This window comes from Heloderma suspectum, chromosome 1 (assembly GCF_057233095.1).
Source record: "Heloderma suspectum isolate Gila_16-S chromosome 1, 16-S_ref, whole genome shotgun sequence".
Lineage (NCBI taxonomy): Eukaryota > Metazoa > Chordata > Lepidosauria > Squamata > Helodermatidae > Heloderma > Heloderma suspectum.
Genome location: NC_139458.1, coordinates 152342570 through 152353609, shown reverse-complemented (window position 1 = coordinate 152353609; position 11040 = coordinate 152342570). Strand labels below are relative to the sequence as shown.

General features: G+C 44.8%; 1 protein-coding gene across 3 annotated transcripts in view; it reads left to right on the top strand.

The window, feature by feature from the left end:
• The window catches only part of CLASP1 (cytoplasmic linker associated protein 1), a 269767-nt gene that overhangs the window by 16031 nt on the left and 242696 nt on the right, over positions 1-11040 (top strand). For 2 of the 3 annotated variants that reach the window (XM_084807315.1, XM_084807309.1), the window contains exon 1: positions 1633-4179. The exons of the other annotated variant lie outside the window; for it this stretch is intronic. The gene's annotated coding sequence lies outside the window, so the exon portion shown is untranslated. Of the gene's footprint in view, positions 1-1632; positions 4180-11040 lie in introns of those variants that run through there. 3 annotated transcript variants of the gene reach the window in all.

Below are 11040 nucleotides of genomic sequence, written 5' to 3'. Positions count from 1 at the left end.
ATTCTTCATATAGAAGCTACGGAGAATAACAGTGAAAAATCTTATGCCTGACTCCTCAGAAGTACATCCAATCAAATTCAGTGGGACTTACTCCCATCAAATAAGCATGTATAGGTTGCAGTCTAAATATTACCTGTATTGGTAAATTATCAGATGAGCACAGGAAAGAGCCCTTTTTCTCTCATGTTAATCCATCCATTCATACAGTCCATGCTTACAGAGATCTGGGTGAGGGATATGAAACGTCTCCATTTTCTGTTCCTGGCAAGATCACACACACCCTTTTACTCCATCTTGATGAATCCAGAAAAATGTAGTTATGGCTGTTGGCCAGGCATACCTTTTGTCAGGCAACCAGCCCAGGCTGTTCAGATGATGGGTCTTTATGGGACCTAATTATTAGAAGATTATTATTATTTTGACACAGACGTCTCCTTGGAATGTGAAAGCAATTGGAGCTTGGGGAAGGTCGCATATGCTTTCTCCCACAGTTAAGGGGAGGGGGGTGATGAGTGTGCGGGGGGTGTTCTTGCACATATGTTTGTAGGAATCAAAGAAGCAGTTTGGAACAGACACAGAAGCAAAGAAAGAACCAGAGATTGAGCAAAAAAGCTGGAAGCATCTTAACATACCTCTCTCTGTGTGAATTAGTGGATCTATTGCCTCACTGGAGTATGTACATTGCTTGCCCCAGCCTATCCTGTACTACTTGTAAATGATCTAAGGCTTTAATCCTGGGAATAAGTCTCACTGAACCATGGGACGTGTTTCTGAATAGACATGTATAAGATTGTGCTGTAAATATTACAAAATACTGCAAGTTTCCATTGATCTTTCCTCCGAAGGAAGCTAAATCCATGTAGGACTTCCCCTGGAATTTCACACCACTCAGGGAAGTTGGGAACATGCCATGATACCATCTCCTGGTTCTGTTATTCACAATCACAAATAATAATGCAGATTAGAGTCCTATAAATCTATACACATTTATTGAATGAGCTGTGAAAAGTACATCTTTTCTCAGCCTGGACTGATAATATAATTATGACAGAGTGTTCATATGGTGTTAGGTGATAACTGATCTGCATTAGGTGACCTGAAGTATGCACCCACTAGCTCTTTACATGACCCTGCTTGGCTTGGTAGCTGATTACTTTTGTTGACTGTGGGCTACTGTAACCAGAACTAGTATTCCGATGGGTGATGCTATTTTATTTTATTATTTATTATTGCATTTATATCCCGCCTTTTTTCCTCTTGCAAGGAACCCAAGGCGGCTTACATTATCCTCCTCCTCTCCGTTGTATCCTCACAACAACAACCCTGTGAGGTAGGTTGGGCTGAGAGTCTGTGACTGGCCCAAAGTCATCCAGTGAGCTTCCATGGCAAAGTGGGGACTAGAACCCAGATCTCCCGGCTCCCAGTCCGTCACTCTCACCACTACACTACACTGGCTATGATATAGCCTTCCTCAACCTGGTGCCCTCCAGATGTTTTGGACTGCAACTCCCATCAGCTTTGATCATTGGCCACGCTGGCTGTGGCTGATGATGTTTTGGTCTGCAGTTCTCATCAGCCTCAGCCAGCGTGGCCAATGATCAAAGCTGATGGGAGTTGCAGTCCAAAACATCCGGAGGGCACCAGGTTGAGGAAGGCTGAAAGCGCTGCACACATTTAGCTTTAGCACAGGCCTACAAGGACTTCTGTGTCCACTGTTGCTCCTCACATTTATTGAGTTATCGCGTGTGTGTGTGTGTGTGTGTGAGAGAGAGAGTGTGTGTGTGAGAGAGAGTGAGTGAGTGAGTGTGTGTGAGAGAGAGAGAGAGAGAGAATAAGCTGCTTTTCTGTCAACTCTTCCTCAAAATGGCTAAAAGCAAAATAATTTAAACAGTCATAATTTAAACATAAACCAGTCATAAGGCAGCAATTAAAAACAACAAATCCCACAACAAATATAAAACCATAAAGGAATGGTTAAATTCTAAATCAGTTAACATAAAATGTAAATGCCCGCTGAAATAGCCAGCTCTTCACTACTTACTGGGGCTGTTTGCAGGACACAACAGCCTGCAGGACATGCAGCTGCCATTTTGAATATACAACTCCCACTCAGCCCACTCAGGGGTTGTCGTTCTGTGCAAACCGAGAGAGTGTGGGTTATGTGAGGGCTTAAACAACATTTGCATAGCCCATGGTCTGTTTTAGCATGATGCGTGGGTTGCTTAACCCTCGCTCACTGGATTCACACAACACGACAGGGGTTACATATGCACTATGGTGCCCAAGGGTGCTGTGGTATGTGGTGGGTTACGTAACCCATGATGAGCCACAGCATGCTGTCCAAATCTGGTCAAGCAGGGATGAAGCCAAATGGTCCTCTTGTGAGAAGGCATTCCACTACTGTTAAGGTGCCGCAGCTGAAAATCCCCTATTTCTCATGCCAGCCTGGTCCCAGGCCCTTTCAGACTTTAAAGGTCAACACCATTACTCTGAACTGGGAGGGCCCAAAACAAATAGGAAAACAGTGAAGATGGAACAGTATCAGAGTTCTATGCTCCATGTGATGCACACCAGTTAACAACCTGATGTCTATTTTCTGAACACTTTTCAAGACAACCCCACATACAGTAAACCAATCTGGCAGTTGCTTAGGTATAAATGAATATAACAGCCCCCCTCCCATGCTACTGCATCAACCTAGCCATCCAGGAGTAGCAGCTGAGATAGGAGCACCCCCAAGCTATGAACCTGATTCTTAAAGGGAAGTTGCAACAGTTTATCCTTTACAAAATAAAGTATATTTGTTGCTATTCCTTGCTGCTTCCGCTGCCCCTTAATCTCATGTAGGTTCTGGTCCACAAAACTCATTTTTGAAGCTGCAACCCTATACAAATGTACATGGAAGTAAGCCTCCCTTAACGCAGTGAGACATACTTCTGAGTTGGCATGTCTAGAACTATGCTGTTTGCCTTTAAAGTGCCACAAGCCTCTTTTTCCTTTCTCAAACATATTCTTTGAAGACAGTGTCATTAAAATGTGTTTGAGGACACAGTTCTGTTTTCATGGAAAATACAGACAAGCTCTGCCCACAGCAAATGTTCTAGTCCACCTTTCCCCAACCTGGTGCCCTTCAGACGTGTTGGACTACTACTCCGGCATCCTCCAGACCGCCTAGTATCATTTCCCCCAAACCACTCCCTTCTTTCTCGCCATAAAACATGGGAACTCCCAACATGGCTAGGGCACGCTGGGAATTGTAGGACTTCGTTCTGTTTAAACATGCACAGGATTGCACCCTTTAAAGCGCAATCCTATGCATGTTTAGAGAGAAAGAAGGCCTACAATTCCCAGCATTCCTCAGCCAGCATACCATAGATGGGTGGGGAATGCTGGGAGTTGTAGGATTTAATTCTGTCTACACATGCATAGGATTGCGCCCTCAGCGAGTTAAGCCAAAGTAACATCTCCATCTGTTCTTCATTACATTCAACTAACAACCCGCCTCCCCTTGCAAAAATCTAGCCCGCAAAATATCCCCAACTGCCTCGGTAATCCATTTCAAAGGGGTAGCCCAACACATCTTTTGCACGCAGGTTTTACAATTATAAGATGACCTTGATTCATTCACTCCCTCCTTTTGGGAACTCATTCCAAAATCCTCCACTTCCGCAGAGCCTACGCTTGTCTTCTGTCATGCCTCTCTCAAACTCTTCCTCCATCTCCTCTGGTACATGCCTTCCCTTGTTCTTTCCCCAAACTACTGACACGCTCCCCTCGCCCATTCCAAACGCTGCCCTCCCCCGCTCCCCCTGCCAATCTTCCGGGAGAAACGGAAACCCCCGACTAAAGGCGCTGACCAACCCCTCCTCCCTTTTGGGCCGCCTGCTCCGCTCGAGGCCGCCCGGGCGCCTGCGCGCCACCCTTCCCCTCTTCGCCTTTTCCATCAGCGTCCGAGTGCGCCTGCGCAGCAGCGGCTCCATTCTTCCCAAGCCCGAGCTGCAGCTTTATCAGCAACACAGGGGCGGAGCAGAGCATCAGCCATGCATTGCAGCAGCCGGAGCAGCGGCGGCTGGGATTAGGCGCGTCTGCTGCTCCCGTTCGTCTGAATGCCTCTTTTAGGGCCTCCAGGAGGCCAGGTATCTGCGCGCCCACCTCCTGTGTTAGCGCCCCCGCCGCCAGGTAATCAGCCACCCGCCTCGCACTGTCACGTTGCATGGACTTTTCTACATGGTTAGGGGGAGGGGTTGGGGGCTGGGAGCGGGATGTGCGGATGGTGCGGGGGAAGGGCGCATTGTTTGGCGCGATCAGCAGGCTGCAGAGCCGTGTGGAAGGATGTGGGCATGGCTAGCGGGGCTGATGGGCAAAGGGATCTTGCTTAGGTGAAAGAGGGCGCTGGGGTGGGCGGGACGATTGTGTTTGGATCTTGCCTGCCTCCTCGTTTATGTTCTCGGAGGTCGTGGCTTGATTCTCCTCCGAACGTTTGATAGGGAAAAGGTCTGAAACGGCAGCACAATGGACGAAGATGGTGGGCCAACTCGTTAAGAAAGTGATCTGCCAGAGGGGATTTCCCTGTCCTGTCCCCATCGCTTTGAGATGATTTGTGCTAGAACAAAGCAAATCCATAAGGGAAGTGCAGGGTGGATGTGCCTATCGACGAGCTGGGAAGAGTGGGTTGGGTGACCTACGGAGTCTCCTCTGGATTTTTGTGCTCAATCTAAATTGAGAGGGGAAAAGACCAGGGAAATGCAGCTTTTGTCTTATCCCCGCCGCTCCCTATTGTGTCTCAATCTAAGATGAAGGCTTGACTGTGCTGCCATATAAAATGATACATATCTAGGTTACTTTCCATAACTAGCTTTTGGGGGTTTTGTTTGTCGTTTCAGTTTCCCTCACCAAAATGTGTTGGTGTCTTTGTTATATTGTTCTAGCAGCCTTTCTAAATTACCTGTGAATGCATCTGGATCTGTGGATTAATAAAGTGGTGTAATCACTTATGGATGATCATCCATTTATAAAATGAAGCTTCCTAATATTGCCCAGTGATACCTTCAAAGGGCACAGGGTTAATTCTCTCTACTTCAGCCTCAAAACTTTAGCATCAGTGGTGTCTAACCATAGCAAGATGCTAGATGAAAACAATATGTAAAAAGTTTAGTTTAGGTTGAGGAACGTGGGGTCTCCTCCTGAGCTTAGGCTTTTTCTGTTAATGGTAAACTACTTCCCCTGTTTTGGAGTCTTTCCAGATAATCCGTTTATAATGCATCAAGTATCCAATTACTATGGAATTGTGAGATCCAGATATTTCATTTTTAATTGTGGAAATACAACATTTGCATCCTCACTTTGTATACGTAGAATCTGTAATCAGATGTAAGATATTTTGTGTGTGTGTGTGTGTTGTATTGGTCATCATTTTTGTGTTCCTGTTTGTCTACCACCCTCAACTCCCAATGTCTAAAATTGTGAGGAACCCCCCCCCCCACACACACACACATGTCAACTATAGTAGTGAGGATAGTGTAAAAATGAAATTTGGTATCATGGGCATCTATTATGACATCATGAGGAATGAGAGAGACAACTCCCCCTACTATGCCATTTGTTTTGGAGGGTTGTTTTTTTTAATGTAAGATAATGACTGTTTCTCCAAAGTGTCACTCAAATGGTAAACCCTAAAGAGCCTTGCTTTTTAAATGAATCTTTTAAATTTAGTTCTTAGAATGTTGTACTCATCTTTCTCCAATGTACATATCATCTTGTTTTATAACAGACATGGGGTTGGATCCGGACTTAAGTCACACAGACTAGACCCATTGAAATCATTGGGACTTGTTAGTCATGACTGTCTTAAGTCCCATTGATTTCAGTGTGTCTGCTCTAAGCACGATTAAATCTGGGTTTAACCCATGATTTCCCCTAAGCAAGGCTGGTCTGCTCCCCACAGGAAAGATAGCCACCCTTAGTCCTCTAGTACATGTGGACTGGATAACATGCTATTGCCTTTGAACTATGTCTTGCAGAATTATTCTGCAAGGCAGACCTTTGCTGCATTAGGTCTATGGGCTGATTCCTTTCCTATTTGCTTTCCCAGTGGGAGAATTCCAGAAACCTATCCTCTCACCCCCCAGGGCTTATCTGTAGGTCAGCCTGGACAGGCTTATCAACAGGCATGGGTTAGGGTCTGCATTGCTTCTTCTCTCTCTATTTTCAGTCATAGATGGCATTGGCACCAGTTATTCTGTCACAGCCAACCATCCACGCTGTGTGGCCTGTCTGCATGTGAGATTCCCTCAGTGTATGAGTTGCTGGGAGAGTGAAAGCCTTGTGTGGTATTGTCTTTTCCTGCTGAGCTAAGCAAGGAAGAATGCTCTGTAGCTCAGTGGCTGAACATATAGTTTGCATACAAAAGCTTTCAAGTTCAATCCCTGGCCTCTCCAGGTAGATCTGGGAAAGACTCTTGTGTGAAACCCTGGAAAGTCACTACCAATCAGTGTAGACAATACTGAGTGAGATGCGCTATTTGTCTGTGTTGGCTTAAGGCAGCTTCCTCTTTGTATTGGGGGGAAGCAGAGCAGAATATACACATATCGAATCAGGTCCAATAAACAGGTGGATGTGCAGAGAGAGACCCATAGGATGAGGAAACAGAGGAAAGGGGGTAACAGATTGGGGTACAGAAAGTTAAGAGAGTGTAATGTGGGGTAACAAAGAAAAAGAGGGAATGTAAGCATAATGGGGAGCAGATAGACATGTGATATTAAGAGAAAAGAGAACATATGTTATGGTGCCCAAAGAGAAAAGGAGATGAACAGAGTATGGGTTACAATGTGTCCAAAATGATTTTTTGTAGTTAAGCTAGTGATGTGGATCACAACCTAGGAAAAGTGGCTGTCAAAAGTGACTTGAGTTGTGCACCCCTGCCATAAAGCCCAAGTTGTGGGTTGAGCACATTTTGGTCATCTGGTTAAGCCTTTAAATGACCCCCCCCCCAAATTCAAGATTTGTTAACCTGTTTGCCAGTGACTGATGGCTGTGAACACCCACGTTTTGGGTTGTATTACAACTGAGCTGTTCTGTTAGGTGTTGACATAAATTGATCTTAAATACATTCTTGGAAGTAAGTCCCATTGATTTAAAGGGAATGTAATTCCAAGGAAATGTCATTAGGATGCCATTCTTCAATTTGGAAAGACAAAGTCCCTTCTTAAATTACTTACAATTACAAGGGAGTTAATTTCTCAGGGAAATGGTGACTATGCATAATTTGTTGTTTGTTTTTGTTGATATTATGTCTGTAAGCTGCCATGAGACTTAAATGGTGGAAAGACAGGATATAAATATTTTAAATAAATAATGTTGTTGGTGGAATTTATCAGTTTCACCAACCTCAGCCATTGAAAGGTCTCTTGCTCTCTGAAACGAGTCTGCCTATTTTCCCTTTCTGTCCCTTATCCCTGGAATCACCTCCCTGAATGCCTTTGTGCAACCACTTCCCTTGTTTTCTTCAAGTTCCCCCTTAACACCCACCTTAGCCAGGAAGCCATTGGATCATCCCCTTGTCCCTATATCTTATTGCAAATGAGCCAAAATATCTGCAATTGAAATAATCACACATTCTTTCCCTGCTTACCTATGTCCCCATCCTCCTCCATTATTTTCCTGTGTCTCTTTTAGATTGTAAGCCCATTGGGGTAGGGAAATGTCATGCCTGTTCTTTGTAAAGTGCCATGTACATAGATAGCACTACATGAATAATAAATAAAAAAAAATATGGCCAGTATACCTTAATATTTGGTAAAGCTTCTTTTGATTCCTGCCATTCTGCGCCAACCTGGTGCCCACCCTGATATGTTGGACTACAACTCCCATCATTGTCAGCCAGCAGTTGCTATGCTGAGGATGATTAGAATTGAAGTCCAACACATCCGGAGGATATGAGGTCAGGGAAGACTGCTTTTCTCATTCCACCTGCTCTTTGAACTCCTGAATGTATTCATGGAGCAGTTGTGACTAACAGTTTCACCAGAAACAGAGTCAATTCACATATTCTGTTTAATATGTAGTGTGGAGGGAGCGGGGGCGTGGGGGAGGGGGACAGCCTGGATTGGCACTAAGCACATGGGGTGAAGAGGTTTACAACTCCTTCCCTCACAGCTGCTTCCCCTCCCTGAAAATTATTCCAGCCTGCGGGACAGTTATCGAGACTAAAAAAACCCAGACGCCTCCCATTGGCACCAACGCATATTCCAACTGTTAAAGTTCAGCTGTTTTGGCAGGGGCTTGAAATAAGGCCAAAGGTAAATAGGTAGTATAGAATTTGAAGGCAGAACTAGGTTTCAGGGTGGTCATTGTTATACTTTGATCCCATCTTGCAATCTCGCCTTCATGATTCAGCATTTCTGATGGTATCTGCAACTCCCAAATGTGAGGTGACAGGAGTATGTTTGGGAGAGACAAGGTTAGAAAAAGTTTGGATCTTGACCATATGACATCCCCCCACCCCCAAGAGGAGAATTGCATAAAGTGCCTCTAAATAAACTGAATTGCTAATCCAATCCTCTTGCAGAATTCTTAGATTTGAGCTGATAGCTGACAAGTCTGTGTTGAGAAAGTACGCCTGTCTGCTGTATGTTTGCTTTGGAGTCTAGAGAGTAAGGGGTTGTTTTGTTGTGTTATATGCACTAGCAGGTTCACACAGATCGCTCTGTGCGTTTAGTGACCGTGCTAAATTGTCAGGGCCACATGGGCTAGCCCTGTATGCCACCCTCAGTGGATGTTCATGAGAAGGAGTTCTCTATATGCATAGATGTACATACAGAGAGCTCCTACACTTGAGGAGGGACCGTGAATGGGCAGCATATCTCTTCAAGTATAGGAGCTCTTCTGTGCACACATCTGTATGTGCAGAGAGCTCTTTCTCCTGTATGCTCACTAGACTGTTACAGAAACGGGGAGGCAGGATGTGGTTCCACCAGTAGGCAGTACTCTGTGCGTTTTTTCAGTGTGTGGTAGGAGTTGTGTGTACACCCCTAGTATTACGTCCTTAAAATCTTTGTTAATTGGCAGAGAATAGCTATCAGCTCAGGTGATTCTGTTCTGTACTTATGCCATGTTTTTCGGGTATTGTTTGTATTTCAGGTATTGTTTGTTTTTGGTAGCATGTAGAGGAGCATAGGGGTTTATCTTAAGTGAAATGACAGTCTTGCTCTCCAGGAATTGAATTTCCTGCAGCAGGTATGTGTGTATATGGGCTAGCACACAAGCTTTCCCATTCTGTACACGATGCTGCCTCCACCTTCTCAATCCTGTTTCTGCCACCTCCTCGACCCCCCCCATTGCCTCCTTCTCGGCCCCCACCCCATTGACTGCCTCCTTCCGAGGCTCTCTGAAGAAGAGAGCTCTCCGGTTCCTGGCTGGAGAAAGCAGGCAGTGTGACTCTTCAGAGAGCCGGCCAGGTCCAAATGCGTGGCCCTAAAGGGGTCCTTCCGCAGAGCCAGGCATTGTGAGAGGGGTGTCCCAGAAGATTGCTGGGTACTGGGACACCCCTCCCACAATGCCTGGCTCTGAGGGAAGACCTCCTCAGAGCCAGGCATTTGTATGGGCAGTGTGTGGATGCCTATACAAATGCATGGATGTCTTGGAACTGGACACTGTGCTCAATTTTCAAGAAAGTGACTGTGTGTTAATTTGAGACTAATCTCCCATAGGGAAGAAAAAGCACTTCTTCGCCATAACACATACCTTCTCCTTGTTCATTGCAGACCTCTCTTGATCAGGTTTATTTAGATGTCAGGCCCACTGACTTAAGTGGGCTTCAGTGTCAAGGTCACCATTGTAGAGGTTTGTTCGGGCAGAAGTGTTTCCCCCACCATTCTCTCTTCTTCTGGGAAATTAAGACGAAGGACTGATGATCTTAGTGAACATATGGCCCAGTAGTAGACAGTAGTGTCTAGGTCTTGGGATCTGGGGTCTTTGTTATCATCTAAGAACTGGTCCTTTTAACTTTAGCGCACAATCCTATGCATATTTCGACAGAAAAAAGTCTACAACTCCCAGCATCCCACAGCCAGCCAGCCATGCTGGCTTCGGGATGCTGGGAGTTCAAGGACTTTTTTCTGTCAAAACATGCATAGGATTCCACCCTTAGATACCAAGGATTGAACCTCAGTCTTCTGCATGCAAATAATATTTATTTAGCTCTATTGCTAAGCCCTGGCCCCTTAAGAACTCATGTTAGTTTGGAGCAGAGGGATATACATGATCATGACAATATCTTTCTAACTGCCTCCTTGATTTGTCAGAGTTTGTCAAGCAGTGTTCCAAGTCTTAACATGATGCAGAGTGGGGCAAAACTGTGTTGAACTAGTTAAGGTATTAGAATGTGGATGTTTTATCAATTGAAGCTTCTGGATGTATCTCTGTAGTTCATGGAGGAGTCAGAAGGATAGAATAAGAACATGAGGTATGGTAACTGGCAATTCGCTGTTGGGTAAGGTAGCTCCAGCTCTACATGGCTTCTTCTTCTACATGTTGTGTAGCAATTGTGAATCTATTTTATATACTGGCCCGATTCAGTTTGTTTCAAGTTCTTGAACCTTCGAAAACCCTTTGTTTGCCCAGAATGTAAATTTGAGGTAGATCACTGAAACGGTGACATTTGAATATTGCAGTATTTTGTTTCAGTAAACCTCATAATGTTTATGAAATTAAAAATTAATCTAGCAAAACAGCATCCTAGGAAAATCTGGGTTATTTCATGAGACAGTGTTGTGCTCTCAAGCATACAAGATGTCTCGGGGAGAGGGAAGAGCACTATTCTATACCACCTATGTCAGCCTTCTCCAGCTTGGTGCTCCAGCTTGGTGCCTCCAAATATGTGGGACCGCAACTCCCATCATTCCCAGCCAACCCTGCTTTGGGATGCTTTTTGAATGCCTCAAATTATAATGATTCAAATGTTTGCCCTGCCTTTCCTGGCAATACAAGGCAGCTATCAATCATAACATACTAAAAAAAAAATAAAATAAAATAGGACAGCTA